We start from the raw sequence: 13,588 nt of genomic DNA on the forward strand, positions 1-13,588 counted from the left end.
AAAATGACGCGCAAGTAAATATTTCACTGTTAGTCTACACATGTTGTTTACGAAGCATATGACAAACATTTGATTTGATATCATTTTATTTTATTTGATACACCCTTCTGTATCCTCTGCATATGAAAATACACTTTGATTAGATTTTTTGGGGCTATACCCAGAAGCTGTTGGGATGGAGGGGTTAAATCTTCAGATTAGGATGGGTTAAAAACCAGTGATGTCTCATAGAGGTTTAGAGTTCCCTCTGAATATGTCTCTATCTCTATCTGCCTCAACTCTATGGGCTCCGCTCGCGAGTCACAGAGCAATAAGCTGCATTATCACATTACACACACATGATTACATGGCCAATTCCTCAGCCAACAACTCTCATCAGAAGTCACTGAAGAACCTACTGACTGTGTAATTGTTTCCCATTAGGGGAAATGTTCACTCCCATCCCATCACATCTCACCCTGGCGTAGTCTGCTGATGGATGCATGATGCTCAGTAGCCAGGCAGTGAGTCAAGATCATTCTGTATAAGGGACAGTGGGCTGTGGGGTTGCAGGACCATTCTGTTTTAAGATGCTCAATGTCCAGTCAGTGAGGCAGGATCATTCTCTGTATATCGGGGTCCAGTGGGGTTGTTGATTCAGTCTATATAAGGGCCAGTGGGTTGTTGATCCAGTCTGAATGAGGGCCAGTGGGGTTGTTGATTCAGTCTGTATATAGGGGGCCAGTGGCGTTGTTGATCCAGTCTGAATGAGGGGCAGTGGGTTTGTTCATTCAGTCTGTATATAGGGGGCCAGTATTGGTTGTTCATTCAGTCTCAATAAGGGCCAGTGGGGTTATTTATCCAGTCTGAATAAGGGTTAGTGGGGTTGATGATTCAGTCTGTGTATTGGGGGCCAGTAAGGGTTGTTGTTTCATTCTCAATAAGTGGCAATGGGATTGTTGATTCAGTCTGTATATCGAGGGTGTCAGTGGGGTTGTTGATTCAGTCTGAATAAGGGGAAGTGGGGTTGTTGATTCAGTCTGTGTATCGAGGGCCAGTGGGGTTGTTGATTCAGCCTGTATATAGGGGACCAATGAGGTTGTTGATTCAGTCTGTATATAGAGGACTAGTGGGGTTGTTGATTAAGTCTGTATAACAGGGGCCAGTGGGGTTGTTGATTTTTTCTGTATATCGAGGGTCAGTGGGGTTGTTGATCCAGTCTGAATACGGGGCAGTGGGGTTGTTGATCCAGTCTGAATAAGGGTCTGTGGGGTTGTTGATTTAGTCTGTGTATCGGGGGCCAGTGGGCTTGTTGATCCAGTCTGAATACGGGGCTGTGGGGTTGTTGATTAGGTCTGAATAAGGGGCAGTTGTAACGGCAGTCTAGCTCTTCCTCCTCCTCGGACGAGGAGAGGCGAGAAGGATCGGAGGACCAATGTGCAGCGTGATAAGTTTCCATGATTTAATATACACGAATACAAGACACTATACAAAATAACAAACGTACTAACCGTCACAGTCCCGTGTGGCACAAACACTGACACAGGAAACAACCACCCACAAAATCCCAACACAAAACAAGCCACCTATATATGATTCTCAATCAGGGACAACGATTGACAGCTGCCTCTGATTGAGAACCATATTAGGCCGAACACAGAAACAGACAAACTAGACACACAACATAGAATGCCCACCCAGCTCACGTCCTGACCAACACTAAAACAAGCAAAACACATAAGCACTATGGTCAGGACGTGACAGTACCCCCCTCCTGAGGTGCGGACTCCGAACGCACCCCTAAAACTCAAGGGGAGGGTCTGGGTGGGCATCTGTCCGCGGTGGCGGCTCCGGCGCAGGACGAGGCCACCACTCCACCATTGTCTTTGTCCCCCTCAGCGTCCTTTGAGTGGCAACCCTCGCCCCCGACCTTGGCCTAGGAATCCTCACCAAGGTCCCCACTAAATTGAGGAGACAGCTCAGGACAGAGAGGTAGCTCAGGACAGAGAGGTAGCTCAGGACAGAGAGGTAGCTCAGGACAGAGGGGCAGCTCCGGACTGAAGGGCAGCTCCGGACAGAGAGGCAGCTCTGGACTGAAGGGCAGCTCCGGACTAATGGCAGCTCCGGGCTGAGGGGCAGCTCCGGGCTGAGGGGCAGCTCCGGGCTGAGGGGCAGCTCATGACTGGAGGGCAGCTCATGACTGGAGGGCAGCTCATGACTGGAAGGCAGCTCATGACTGGAAGGCAGCTCATGACTGGAAGGCAGCTCATGACTGGAGGGCAGCTCATGACTGAAGGGCGGCTCATGACTGGAGGGCGGCTCATGACTGGCTGGCGGCTCTGGCAGCTCCTGACTGGCTGGCGGTTCTGGCAGCTCCTGACTGGCTGGCGGCTCTGGCAGCTCCTGACTGGCTGGCGGCTCTGGCAGCTCCTGACTGGCTGGCGGCTCTGGCAGCTCCTGACTGGCTGGCGGCTCTGGCAGCTCCTGACTGGCGGCTCTAGCGGCTCCTGACTGACGGACGGCTCTAGTGGCTCCTGACTGACGGGCGGCTCTAACGGCTCGGGACAGACGGGCGGCTCTGACGGCTCGGGACAGACGGATGGCTCAGATGGCGCTGGGCAGACGGATGGCTCAGATGGCGCTGGGCAGACGGATGGCTCAGATGGCGCTGGGCAGGCAGGCAGGTCAGACGGCGCTGGGCAGGCAGGCAGCTCAGACGGCGCTGGGCAGGCAGGCAGCTCAGACGGCGCTGGGCAGGAAGGCAGCTCAGACGGCGCTGGGCAGACGGATGGCTCAGATGGCGCTGGGCAGACGGATGGCTCAGATGGCGCTGGGCAGACGGACGACTCTGACCTGCTGAGGCGCACAGTAGGCCTGGTGCGTGGTGCCGGAACTGGTGGTACCGGACTGGAGACACGCACCTCAAGGCTAGTGCGGGGAGCAGGAACAGGGCACACTGGACTGTCGAGGCGCACTATAGGCCTGGTGCGTGGTACCGGCACTGGTGGTACCGGACTGGAGACACGCACCTCAGGGCGAGTGCGGGGAGAAGGAACAGTGCGTACAGGGCTCTGGAGACGCACAGGAGGCTTGGTGCGTGGTGCCGGAACTGGAGGTACTGGGCTGGAGACACGCACCACAGGGAGAGTGCGTGGAGGAGGAACAGGGCTCTGGAGACGCACTGGAAGCCTGGTGCGTGGTGTAGGCACTGGTGTTACTGGGCTGGGGCGGGAAGGTGGCGCCGGATATACCGGACCGTGGAGGCGTACTGGCTCCCTTGAGCACCGAGCCTGCCCAACCTTACCTGGTTGAATGCTCCCCATAGCCCGACCAGTGCGGGGAGGTGGAATAACCCGCACTGGGCTGTGTTGGCGAACCGGGGACACCATGCGTAAGGCTGGTGCCATGTACACCGGCCCGAGGAGACGCACTGGAGACCAGACGCGTTGAGCCGGCTTCATGGCACCTGGCTCAATGCTCACTCTAGCCCGGCCGATACGTGGAGCTGGAATGTACCGCACCGGGCTATGCACACGTACAGGAGACACTGTGCGCTTTACCGCATAACACGGTGTCTGCCCGTACTTTCGCTCTACACGGTAAGCTCGGGGAGTTGGCGCAGGTCTCCTACCTGACTTCGCCACACTCCCTTGTAGCCCCCCCCCCAAGAAATGTTTTGGCCTTGACTCTCGGGCTTCCTACCGCGTCGTCGTGCTGCCTCCATTCGCCGGTATCCCTCCTCACACTGCTCCAGAGAATCCCAGGCGGGCTCCGGCATTCTCCCTGGGTCGATCGCCCACCTGTCGATCTCCTCCCACGTAGTGTAGTCCAGACTCTGCTCCCATTGCCATTCCTCCTTGCGCTGCTCCTGCTGCCGCTTATCACGCTGCTTGGTCCTTTTGTGGTGGGTAATTCTGTCACGATCATCTTTAGGTGAAAGAGAGGACCAAGGCGCAGCGTGATATAGATACATCTTCTTTTATTTGAGAAGATGAAACGAACACGAAACTAATACAAACTAAACAAAACAACCGTGAAGCTAACAAACGAAAGTGCAGACACAAGCTACTAACGTAAAACATAGACAATTACCCACCACCTACCTAATGCCTATGGCTGCCTTAAATATGGCTCCCAATCAGAGACAACGATAGACAGCTGTCTCTGATTGAGAACCAATCCAGGCAACCATACACCTACACTGAACACAACCCCATGAACTCTACAAAAAAAAACAATACAATACAAACACCCTAGACTAGACAAAAACACACAAACTTCCCCCATGTCACACCCTGACCTAACTAAAATAATAAAGAAAACAAAGATAACTAAGGCCAGGGCGTGACAACAGGATAATAAGGTTAAGGGGAGGCACTCTTAACTATTGCTAGACAAATGGAACGAAATCGATAAACATTGGGCAAAATAAGTTATAATTAAGGATAAAACATTGACGTGATAATGTGTTAAACGACCATTGTAAGAATACAATAGGTGTTAAAATAAATAATAATAATAATTAAAGAGGTATTAAACATGGCACGGATAGTATATAACGGATGCAAAGTATATAACGGATGCGAAGAAGGAAGAAAGAATTTAAAAATAAACTAAAATTATACTACGTGGTTAAAATAAATCTAGGCTGTCTAGAATAAATAGTGACAAAAATACACAAGAAACACCATAACAGAAGTCTAGAACACATATTAAAAATATCACGAGCAGTGTAACGAAATAGGAGGAAACAGCAGGCGACCAGGCACTCTGTAGCAACAGAGGCTGCAGTTTAAAAATAGCCTGAAGGACAGGAGAGACTTTGTTTCACTAAAACCGTGAATCAGGAATTAAACAGTAAAATAGGCTAAGAGAGAATATAGCAAGCGGATAAATAAAGAGATAAGAAAGTGTAGACATTATAAATAGCTGGATTAGAAGGAAAAATTTATTAACAAGCAAGCTCTGAGATGAAAAGAAAATAAGGGAGATGACCTGAGGGAAGCTATTTTCATATAGAGAGAGGGGACTCTATACATTAGGCAAAGACAGAAGTCCTATAAAGGCAGGACTCTGTGATATGAGAAGTTAGTCTTTTTCCATGGAGGGGCGCTGTTACGTTTTGTAATGGGGTCCTTTCATGGAAAGGCTCATTTTTGCTACTTTGTATTAAAGTCTATATTGAATTCACAAGTTCTTGTAAGAGTGTTATATTTCTGAGACGATTCTCCACGACAGGGACTGGTGGGGTTGTTGATTCAGTCTGTATATCGGGGGCCAGTGGGGTTGTTGTTTAAGTCTGTATTTCGGGGAGCAGTGGGGTTGTTGATCCAGTCTGAATAAGGGGCAGTGGGGCTGCTGATCCAGTCTGAACAAGGGGCATCGGGGTTGTTGATCCAGTCTGAATAAGGAGCAGTGGGGTAGTTGATTGAGTCTGTGTATCGAGGGCCAGTGGGGTTGTTGATTCAGTCTGAATAAGGGGCGGTGGGGTTGTTGATCCAGTCTTAATAAGGGGTAGTGATGTTGTTGATTCAGTCTGTGTATCGGGGGCCAGTGGGGTTGTTGATTCAGCCTGTATATAGGGGACCGGTGGGGTTGTTGATTCAGTCTGTATATCGGGGGCCAATGGGGTTGTTGATCCAGTGTGAATAAGGGGCAGTGGGGTTGTTGATCCAGTCTGAATAAGGGGCAGTGGGGTTGTTGATCAAGTCTGAATAAGGGGCAGTGGGGTTGTTGATCCAGTCTGTGTATCGAGGGTCAGTGGGGTTGTTGATTCAGTCTGAATAAGGGGCAGTGGGGTTGTTGATCAAGTCTGAATAAGGGGCAGTGGGGTTGTTGATCCAGTCTGAATAAGGGACAGTGGGGTTGTTGATTCAGTCTGAATAAGGGTCAGTGGGGTTGTTGATTCAGTCTGAATAAGGGGCAGTGGGGTTGTTGATCCAGTCTGTATATCGAGGGCCAGTGGAGTTGTTGATCCAGTCTGAATAAAGGGCAGTGGGGTTGTTGATTCAGTCTGTGTATTGGGGGCCAGTAAGGGTTGTTGTTTCATTCTCAATAAGTGGCAGTGGGATTGTTGATCCAGTCTGAATAAGGGACAGTGGGGTTGTTGATTCAGTCTGAATAAGGGTCAGTGGGGTTGTTGATCAAGTCTGAATAAGGGGCAGTGGGGTTGTTGATCCAGTCTGAATAAGGGACAGTGGGGTTGTTGATTCAGTCTGAATAAGGGTCAGTGGGGTTGTTGATCAAGTCTGAATAAGGGGCAGTGGGGTTGTTGATCCAGTCTGAATAAGGGACAGTGGGGTTGTTGATCCAGTCTGAATAAGGGGCAGTGGGGTTGTTGATCCAGTCTGAATAAGGGGCAGTGGGGTTGTTGATCCAGTCTGAATAAGGGACAGTGGGGTTGTTGATTCAGTCTGTGTATCGAGGGTGTCAGTGGGGTTGTTGATTCAGTCTGTATATAGGGGACCGGTGGGGTTGTTGATTCAGTCTGTATATCGGGGGCCAGTGGGGTTTTTGATTCAGCCTGTATATAGGGGAGCAGTGGGGTTGTTGATTAAGTCTGTATATAGGGGACCGGTGGGGTTGTTGATTCAGTCTGTATTTCGGGGGCCAGTGGGCTTGTTGATTCAGTCTGTATTTCGGCGAGCAGTGGGGTTGTTGATTCAGTCTGTATATAGGGGACCGGTGGGGTTGTTGATTCAGTCTGTATATCTGTACTGGGGGCCAGTACATGTGGGGTTGTCAGACATGCTTTTAAGTTATGTATCCTGTAGGTCTCAGGTCCTCTGGTTCTTGCCTTTTATTAACTATCCCAAAGCCTAGTACTGTCACGTTCCTGACCTTATTTCCTTTGTTTAGTCTTTGTTTAGTTGGTCAGGACGTGAGCTGGGTGGGTGTAGTCTATGTTTTGTGTTTCTATGTTGGGTTTGTTGTTTGGCCTAATATGGTTCTCAATCAGAGGCAGGTGTTTTGCATTGTCTCTGATTGGGAACCATATTAAGGTAGCCTCTCTCTGAGGGCTGCCTCCATTGATCTCTCTGAGGGCTGGCTGCATTGATATCTCTGAGGGCTGCCTTAATTGATCTCTCTGAGGGCTGCCTGCAATGACCTCTCTGAGGGCTGCCTGCGTTGCTCTCTCTGAGGGCTGCCTGCATTGCTCTCTCTGAGGACTGCCTGCATTGATCTCTCTGAGGGCCGCCTGCATTGATCTTTCTGAGGGCCGCCTGCATTGACCTTTCTGAGGTCTGTGAAGGTAGATAGCTTACATTGCAAATTGTTGGCCGGTCACAAGTTCAGACAGGGTCAGATGTATCAGGATCAGAAGTGAAACTCCTGGATGAGGCTGAGAGGACTTTGCTCAAGTTATGAATGGGGTGCTTCGTCTCTCTCTCTCTCTCTCTCTCTCTCTCTCTCTCTCTCTCTCTCTCTCTCTCTCTCTCTCTCTCTCTCTCTCTCTCTCTCTCTCTCTCTCTCTCTCTCTCTCTCTCTCTCTCTCTCTCTCTCTCTCTCTCTCTGAGTTGTGGTTGAATGGTGATTAGGAATATTGGAGGAAACGTTTGTACACTGTACACTGCTGCCATCCACTGGATAAAATAAATTATTGTCTCTCGTTTGTTACTTTTTGAAATATACTGCCTATTACTCGGCATAGGTAGAAACTTCAACTATAGTAAACATGGCAAAAGATCCCATGATCATTCCAGGGTGTTTGAAAAGTGCTTAATGGGTCTGATCATCATACTGCTTTATGGTAATTGAATTAATTAATCAGATGTTGTATTAATCACATCTTTATCCATATCTTGTCTCTTTTATGTGAAACATTTTATCTCAGTGTAGTACCACTGGAGGGCAGCACAAGAGTGAGAATCAGTTCCGTTTTTATAGTAGCAGTGGTAACTCACTAACTACACGATTGTGTGTGTGTGCGCCCCCGCGTCAACACACACCTTGGCAGGACTTTACAGTTTGTGTTGATGTCCGCCCTCGCAGTTAACCATGAGTGTGGAAACAAGACTGAATGACTGGTTTAATCTGAGCAACACTGAGAGTACAGCATCATACCACTCTGCCCCTGATGTCAATGCGGGGGCTGGGACTTGGATAGACTCTTACAGTGTAGGGTTAAATAATATCACATTGGTCACATTGACTCATCAGTACTATCTGTTACGTTATGTGACTGAAGGAAACTTGAATGATAAGAGATAATTTCAGGCAAACCATGGGCTTCGAATGTTATGAATAATGACAGTTTGAATATGGTCATAGAACACATCATCAAAACTAGAGGCCGTATAATCCAGATTATCTTTGAGTTTGTAACCCACCAATACAAGCATGTTTTAAAAGGATTACAGGACTCATACTAGTAGCGCAGCCCGATTACACAACAGGACACCACACTACACCAGAGAGAGGCAGTGAGTGGCTTTCAAGAGATATTTCCCCAGATAGTTCACTTTGAAGTCAATCCCTATCCATGCATCTCTGCCCTGTATGTTGCAACAGATCTGGTCTGTGTGCATGCATTGAATTGGTATACTTATAGAAAGTTTAAGGGGTCCTATGGCACAGAGTTTTTTCATCTCTCTCTGAGTGTTGTTCTGTATCTAAGTCGTTTACTCCTGTCTTGACCAAGGCCCAGCAACCACAAAGCTAACAAAAGCGCTGACATTTAAAAGGGGAGATAACCGTGCCAAGAGTTGCAGAGACAACATGTTTCTTTTCTCTCTTTTTTTACCCAGGGGAGTGTCTCCCTCTAGCAGCCTCAAAGAAAGATAGGTAGCAAAGTACAATGAAGTGATGAAAACGCATCTGACTAAACACAGTCTATCTATTGTGGAAAGTCTATCTTTATTTACATATATTTCCTGTTTTCACTTCAGTTTAAGGCAGCTGTGAACACAGTCATGTCAAACCACAGCTGTCTGTATCCTTGTATCCCCAAGCCATACACCCGGCTTAAACCTACAGCTTTCTCCAACATCACAACCTCTCAGAGACTCTCTCTCTCTCTCTCTCTCTCTCTCTCTCTCTCTCTCTCTCTCTCTCTCTCTCTCTCTCTCTCTCTCTCTCTCTCTCTCTCTCTCTCTCTCTCTCTCGTCCCAATACTAACTCACAAACCAAGCAACCACGCAGGTGTACGCTGATCCACAAAACCTCTCCTTTTCTCACTTTCTCTCCTATCAGGTGCACACATCACTCTGCTGTCTGTCTGTCTGTCTGTCTGTCTGTCTGTCTGTCTGTCTGTCTGTCTGTCTGTCTGTCTGTCTGTCTGTCTGTCTGTCTGTCTGTCTGTCTGTCTGTCTGTCTGTGTCTATCTCCTCTTTCTCTCTCCCTCTCTCTTTCTCTCTCTCTCTCTCGCTGCATGCTGTTTGCACCAAAGTTCCTGTAGTGAGAAGACTTGCTATATAACTTGGGAGAGAGAGAAAGAAAGAGAGAGAGGGAGAGAGAGAGGGAGAGAGAGAGGAAGGAAGGTGGAAGTTTCCCCATAGTCCAACATCCTCCTCACATGTACATCTCAACCTGCTCTTTGAGCTGCCTGACCACAAACCTGCCCACATTACCCATAGGCCTTTGCACTGACACCAGGTTGGTTTGGTTTCAGAAGTCATCCTAATAATCATTCCTCACAGAACATTACATTGCTCTCTACTGTCACAGGACATACACATTAGATTTTTTTGCTTTATCCTAAACGTAACCCCTAGACAACCCGAGAGGTTAAAGCACAGGGTTAGCCATAGATTAGTGTAGCGACCCCTGGAGGATATGGTGATTTGGACCCTATGATTAGTACATTACCCAGTTTAAATGTACATATTCCAGTGTACCTCTGTGTGCTGGGTTCTTTGTTAAACAATGACAGTGCCATGAGAACTGTTTCCAGTCTAATAGAGTGTAGGGCTAGACTACTGCTGACATCAGTTGAGCTGGATTCCCCTAACAACACTCCCCAGTCCTTACAGCCCCTGTCTGGAGGCCCCTCCCATTCCACTCCCTAACCTTACTGACATGGTTCTGACACTGAACTGACATCACATTAGTCAATCTCTGCACTGCGAGCGTCTGTGCGCACAGGAACATGCGCGCACACACACACACACAAATATCACAGTCTCTTTATCTAAATTTCTATTCCTAACATAGGTCCTAAGACGGGGCTGAGTGGTACAGTAACCTGGGTTACCATAGAACCCTTTTTGGTTCTCGCGCCATTTCTCTAGCAGTGTATGGCCTGTACCTGCATTGTCTTATGGATGTGTGCTGGGTGTTTATTGGAACGAGAGAGAGAGCGAGAGCGAGAGTGAGAGAGATGGTGTGTGTAGCAAACCAGCCCTAAAATCCCCATGGCCAGGCAGGAAAAACAGGAATAAGAGTCACCAGGCAGTGATTGCACAACTACAGAGTGGATATATCTGGGCTTAAGATATCAGGAACCTCCTCCTACTGTAACGTCGAACTCACAAGACAATGCCCTGCCATATAGCCATACAAACTGCTGGTTATTTTCCAAGCTTAGACAAAGCCAGAAACGGAAAAATGGAATTGAATCATATACAGACTACAGTAATCCTTGCTGAGGTGATATTAATAAACAGTTTTTTTTTTTATCAGGTAGTCAAGTACTCTTTTACAACTGGGTCACATCTTAGAACAGGCCTGATCAGTTTAATTTTACAGGATACCAGAGAAACTTCACAGAGGAAGTCTCTCGCAACGATGGCTCAGCTTAGCGCAGGGAGGCCAGGGGACACTCTTTTCTCCTAAAGAAGAAAACCTATAGTAGTCTGGCTGTATGGCCTCCTACACACTTGAGTTGTACCCCTGATGTACAACACATTTGGAACTACGGTTGTGATGCAACTGAGGGTTTTTCTGCACAAACATGAATACATAAGTGTTGTGAAGAAACCACACAGTGATCATTTTTTGTTTGTTGTGAAGACTTTGTTTTATCACAAAATATCAGTTGTATCACAACCCTTGTGTGAAATGTGTTGTACAACGTGAGTGTGAACAGGGTGAGAGAAAGAGACAGTATGGGGTCCCTTAGTGAGATTTGGTTGGGGGGCCTCCCACCTTGCAGTAAAACATTTTAGTGGCCCCCCTCTTGACGGTGGAGATATTTTTTTTTGTATGTTAATTTCCTGCAATTCTACATATTTAACACTGGGAAAAGAGAAAATGTTGCAGTGTTAAAGCAAGTTTTCTGCCATTATTCACGTTTCATCATAGGATGGACAGAACTGCAATTGTATTTTTTTAAAAAGCATGCAATTCTACTCATTTTGCCATAGGGTAAAAAATGTCGTCTGTTTACAGTTCATCCTGCAATTTTACCTATTTTGCCATGGGGTGGAGAGAAATGTTTGATGATTTAAAGCACATGTCCTGTAATTCTACACATTTTATACTGACTTATGCCATGTTAATAAGATATCTAGTTAACTAAAGGTAAAATAAATAAATGAAATAAAAATAAGATATCTGAGTGAGAATGACTAACAAAATCAATGGGGGCCCACTGGAGGTCAGGGCCCCTGGGCACGTGCCCGGTCAGTTTTCAACCATGATTACTACAAGTTTAGATAGCTGGTTAGATTAAATACCAATCAAACAATTGTTAGCTGACATGGCTAATTGAGTGACTGACATAACAAGAGAAAAACTGCTGATGCTCAACCAAATTTAGAAACTGCACCTGGTGTATTCGACTATTCTTACTCTCAATACACATCACTGTACACGTCACTTCCTGTTGAACACGGAACGAAGGAGAGCTCGGTTTGTTGTTTTAGAAAGTTGTGAAAGTTTTTGTTATGGATTTTATGAATAATGACTAAATGATGTATACATTTAACGTAGAACTATAACTGATTGAATTCTACCCTGTTTTTCTATATTTATAAATAATGTTAGTTCATAAGAAAGAGGTTATGTTGCATGTACATGGGAAGAGAGGAAGGTATGTGTGTGCCTAAAGAAATCAAAGTGGATCATTAAACTATGTTTGAACTCACCCGGCTATAACTCTGGGGAGATAAGATAGGACATGGAGAGCCCCTCCAGATTTCCCGTATCTGGAGGGGACTGGAACTGTCAGCTGTGTGGTAATAAACTTTGGTGAGACTCCAGGAGAAGAAGAGAGAATCCAAATATTAGTGTGTATGTATATGCGTAGGTTAACCTTTCTCACCCCGGGGTTCCGCTAGCGGAACACCCACAACATTCCGCAGCGCGCGAAATTCAAAGATATATTTTTGAAATATTTAACTTCCACACATTAACAAGTCCAATACAGCAAATCAAAGATAAACATCTTGTGAATCCAGCCAACATGTCCGATTTTTTAAATGTTTTACAGCGAAAACACAATATATATTTATATTAGCTCACCACAATAGCCAAACACACAACTCCATTTATTCACCGCCAACATAGCTTTCACAAAACCCACAAATAGAGATAAAATTAATCACTAACCTTTGAACAACTTCATCAGATGACAGTCTTATAACATCATGTTATACAATACATTTATGTTTTGTTCAAAAATGTGCATATTTAGAGGTACAAATCGTGGTTTTACATTGTGAATACGTAGCCATAATGCACCAAATTGTCCGGAGAAATTTTGGACAGTCACGAAATCTAACCAAAAAACTCATCATAAACTTTACTAAAAAATACATGTTGCACAGCAAATGAAAGATACACTGGTTCTTAACTTCTTTGGGCTGCAAGCCTGAAGCCGGGCACAATATGACAACAGCCACTTCAAGTGCAGGGCGCGAAATTCAAAATATATTTTTTTGAAATATTTAACTTTCACACATTAACAAGTCCAATACAGCATATGAAAGATAAACATCTTGTGAATCCAGCCAACATGTCCGATTTTTAAAATGTTTTACAGCGAAAACACCACATATATTTATGTTAGCTCACCACCAAATACAAAAAAAGACAGACATTTTTCACAGCACAGGTAGCATGCACAAAGCCAACCTAACTAACCAAGAACCAACTAAACTAACCAAGAAACAACTTCATCAGATGACAGTCTTATAACTTTTTATGGCTGCAGGGGCAGTATTGAGTAGCTCTGATTAAGGGTGCCCATTTCAAACGGCCTCGTACTCAATTCTTGCTCGTACAATATGCATATTATTGTTATTATTGGATAGAAAACACTCTCTAGTTTCTATAGCCGTTTGAATTATGTCTCTGAGTGGAACAGAACTCATTCTACAGCACTTTTCCTGATAGGGAGTGAGATTTCAGAAATGTTGGCCTCTGGTCCCAGGTCAGTTTTAAAGTCCCTGTAAATCCTATGAGGATACAAACACTGCCCACGCCTTCCTCTAGATGTCAGTAAGTGGTGACAATTTGAATGGAGTCGATTGCGCAATCAGGGCCTGTATAAAACACCAAAGACCGGATGTACCGTTCTTTTGCTCCCTGCGCCTGACGCACGATGGACGTTGGACCTGCTTCTTTCCAAGCTGTTGTTTAGCCAGTAATATATCGCCGGTCATGTTTTTACTCGTTATAGGTGTTAAAAACATCATAAGGTAGTTAATTTAAACCGTTTTATAGCAAT

The sequence above is a fragment of the Salvelinus namaycush genome, chromosome 19 (assembly GCF_016432855.1).
Source record: "Salvelinus namaycush isolate Seneca chromosome 19, SaNama_1.0, whole genome shotgun sequence".
In the NCBI taxonomy this organism is placed as follows: Eukaryota; Metazoa; Chordata; class Actinopteri; order Salmoniformes; family Salmonidae; genus Salvelinus; species Salvelinus namaycush.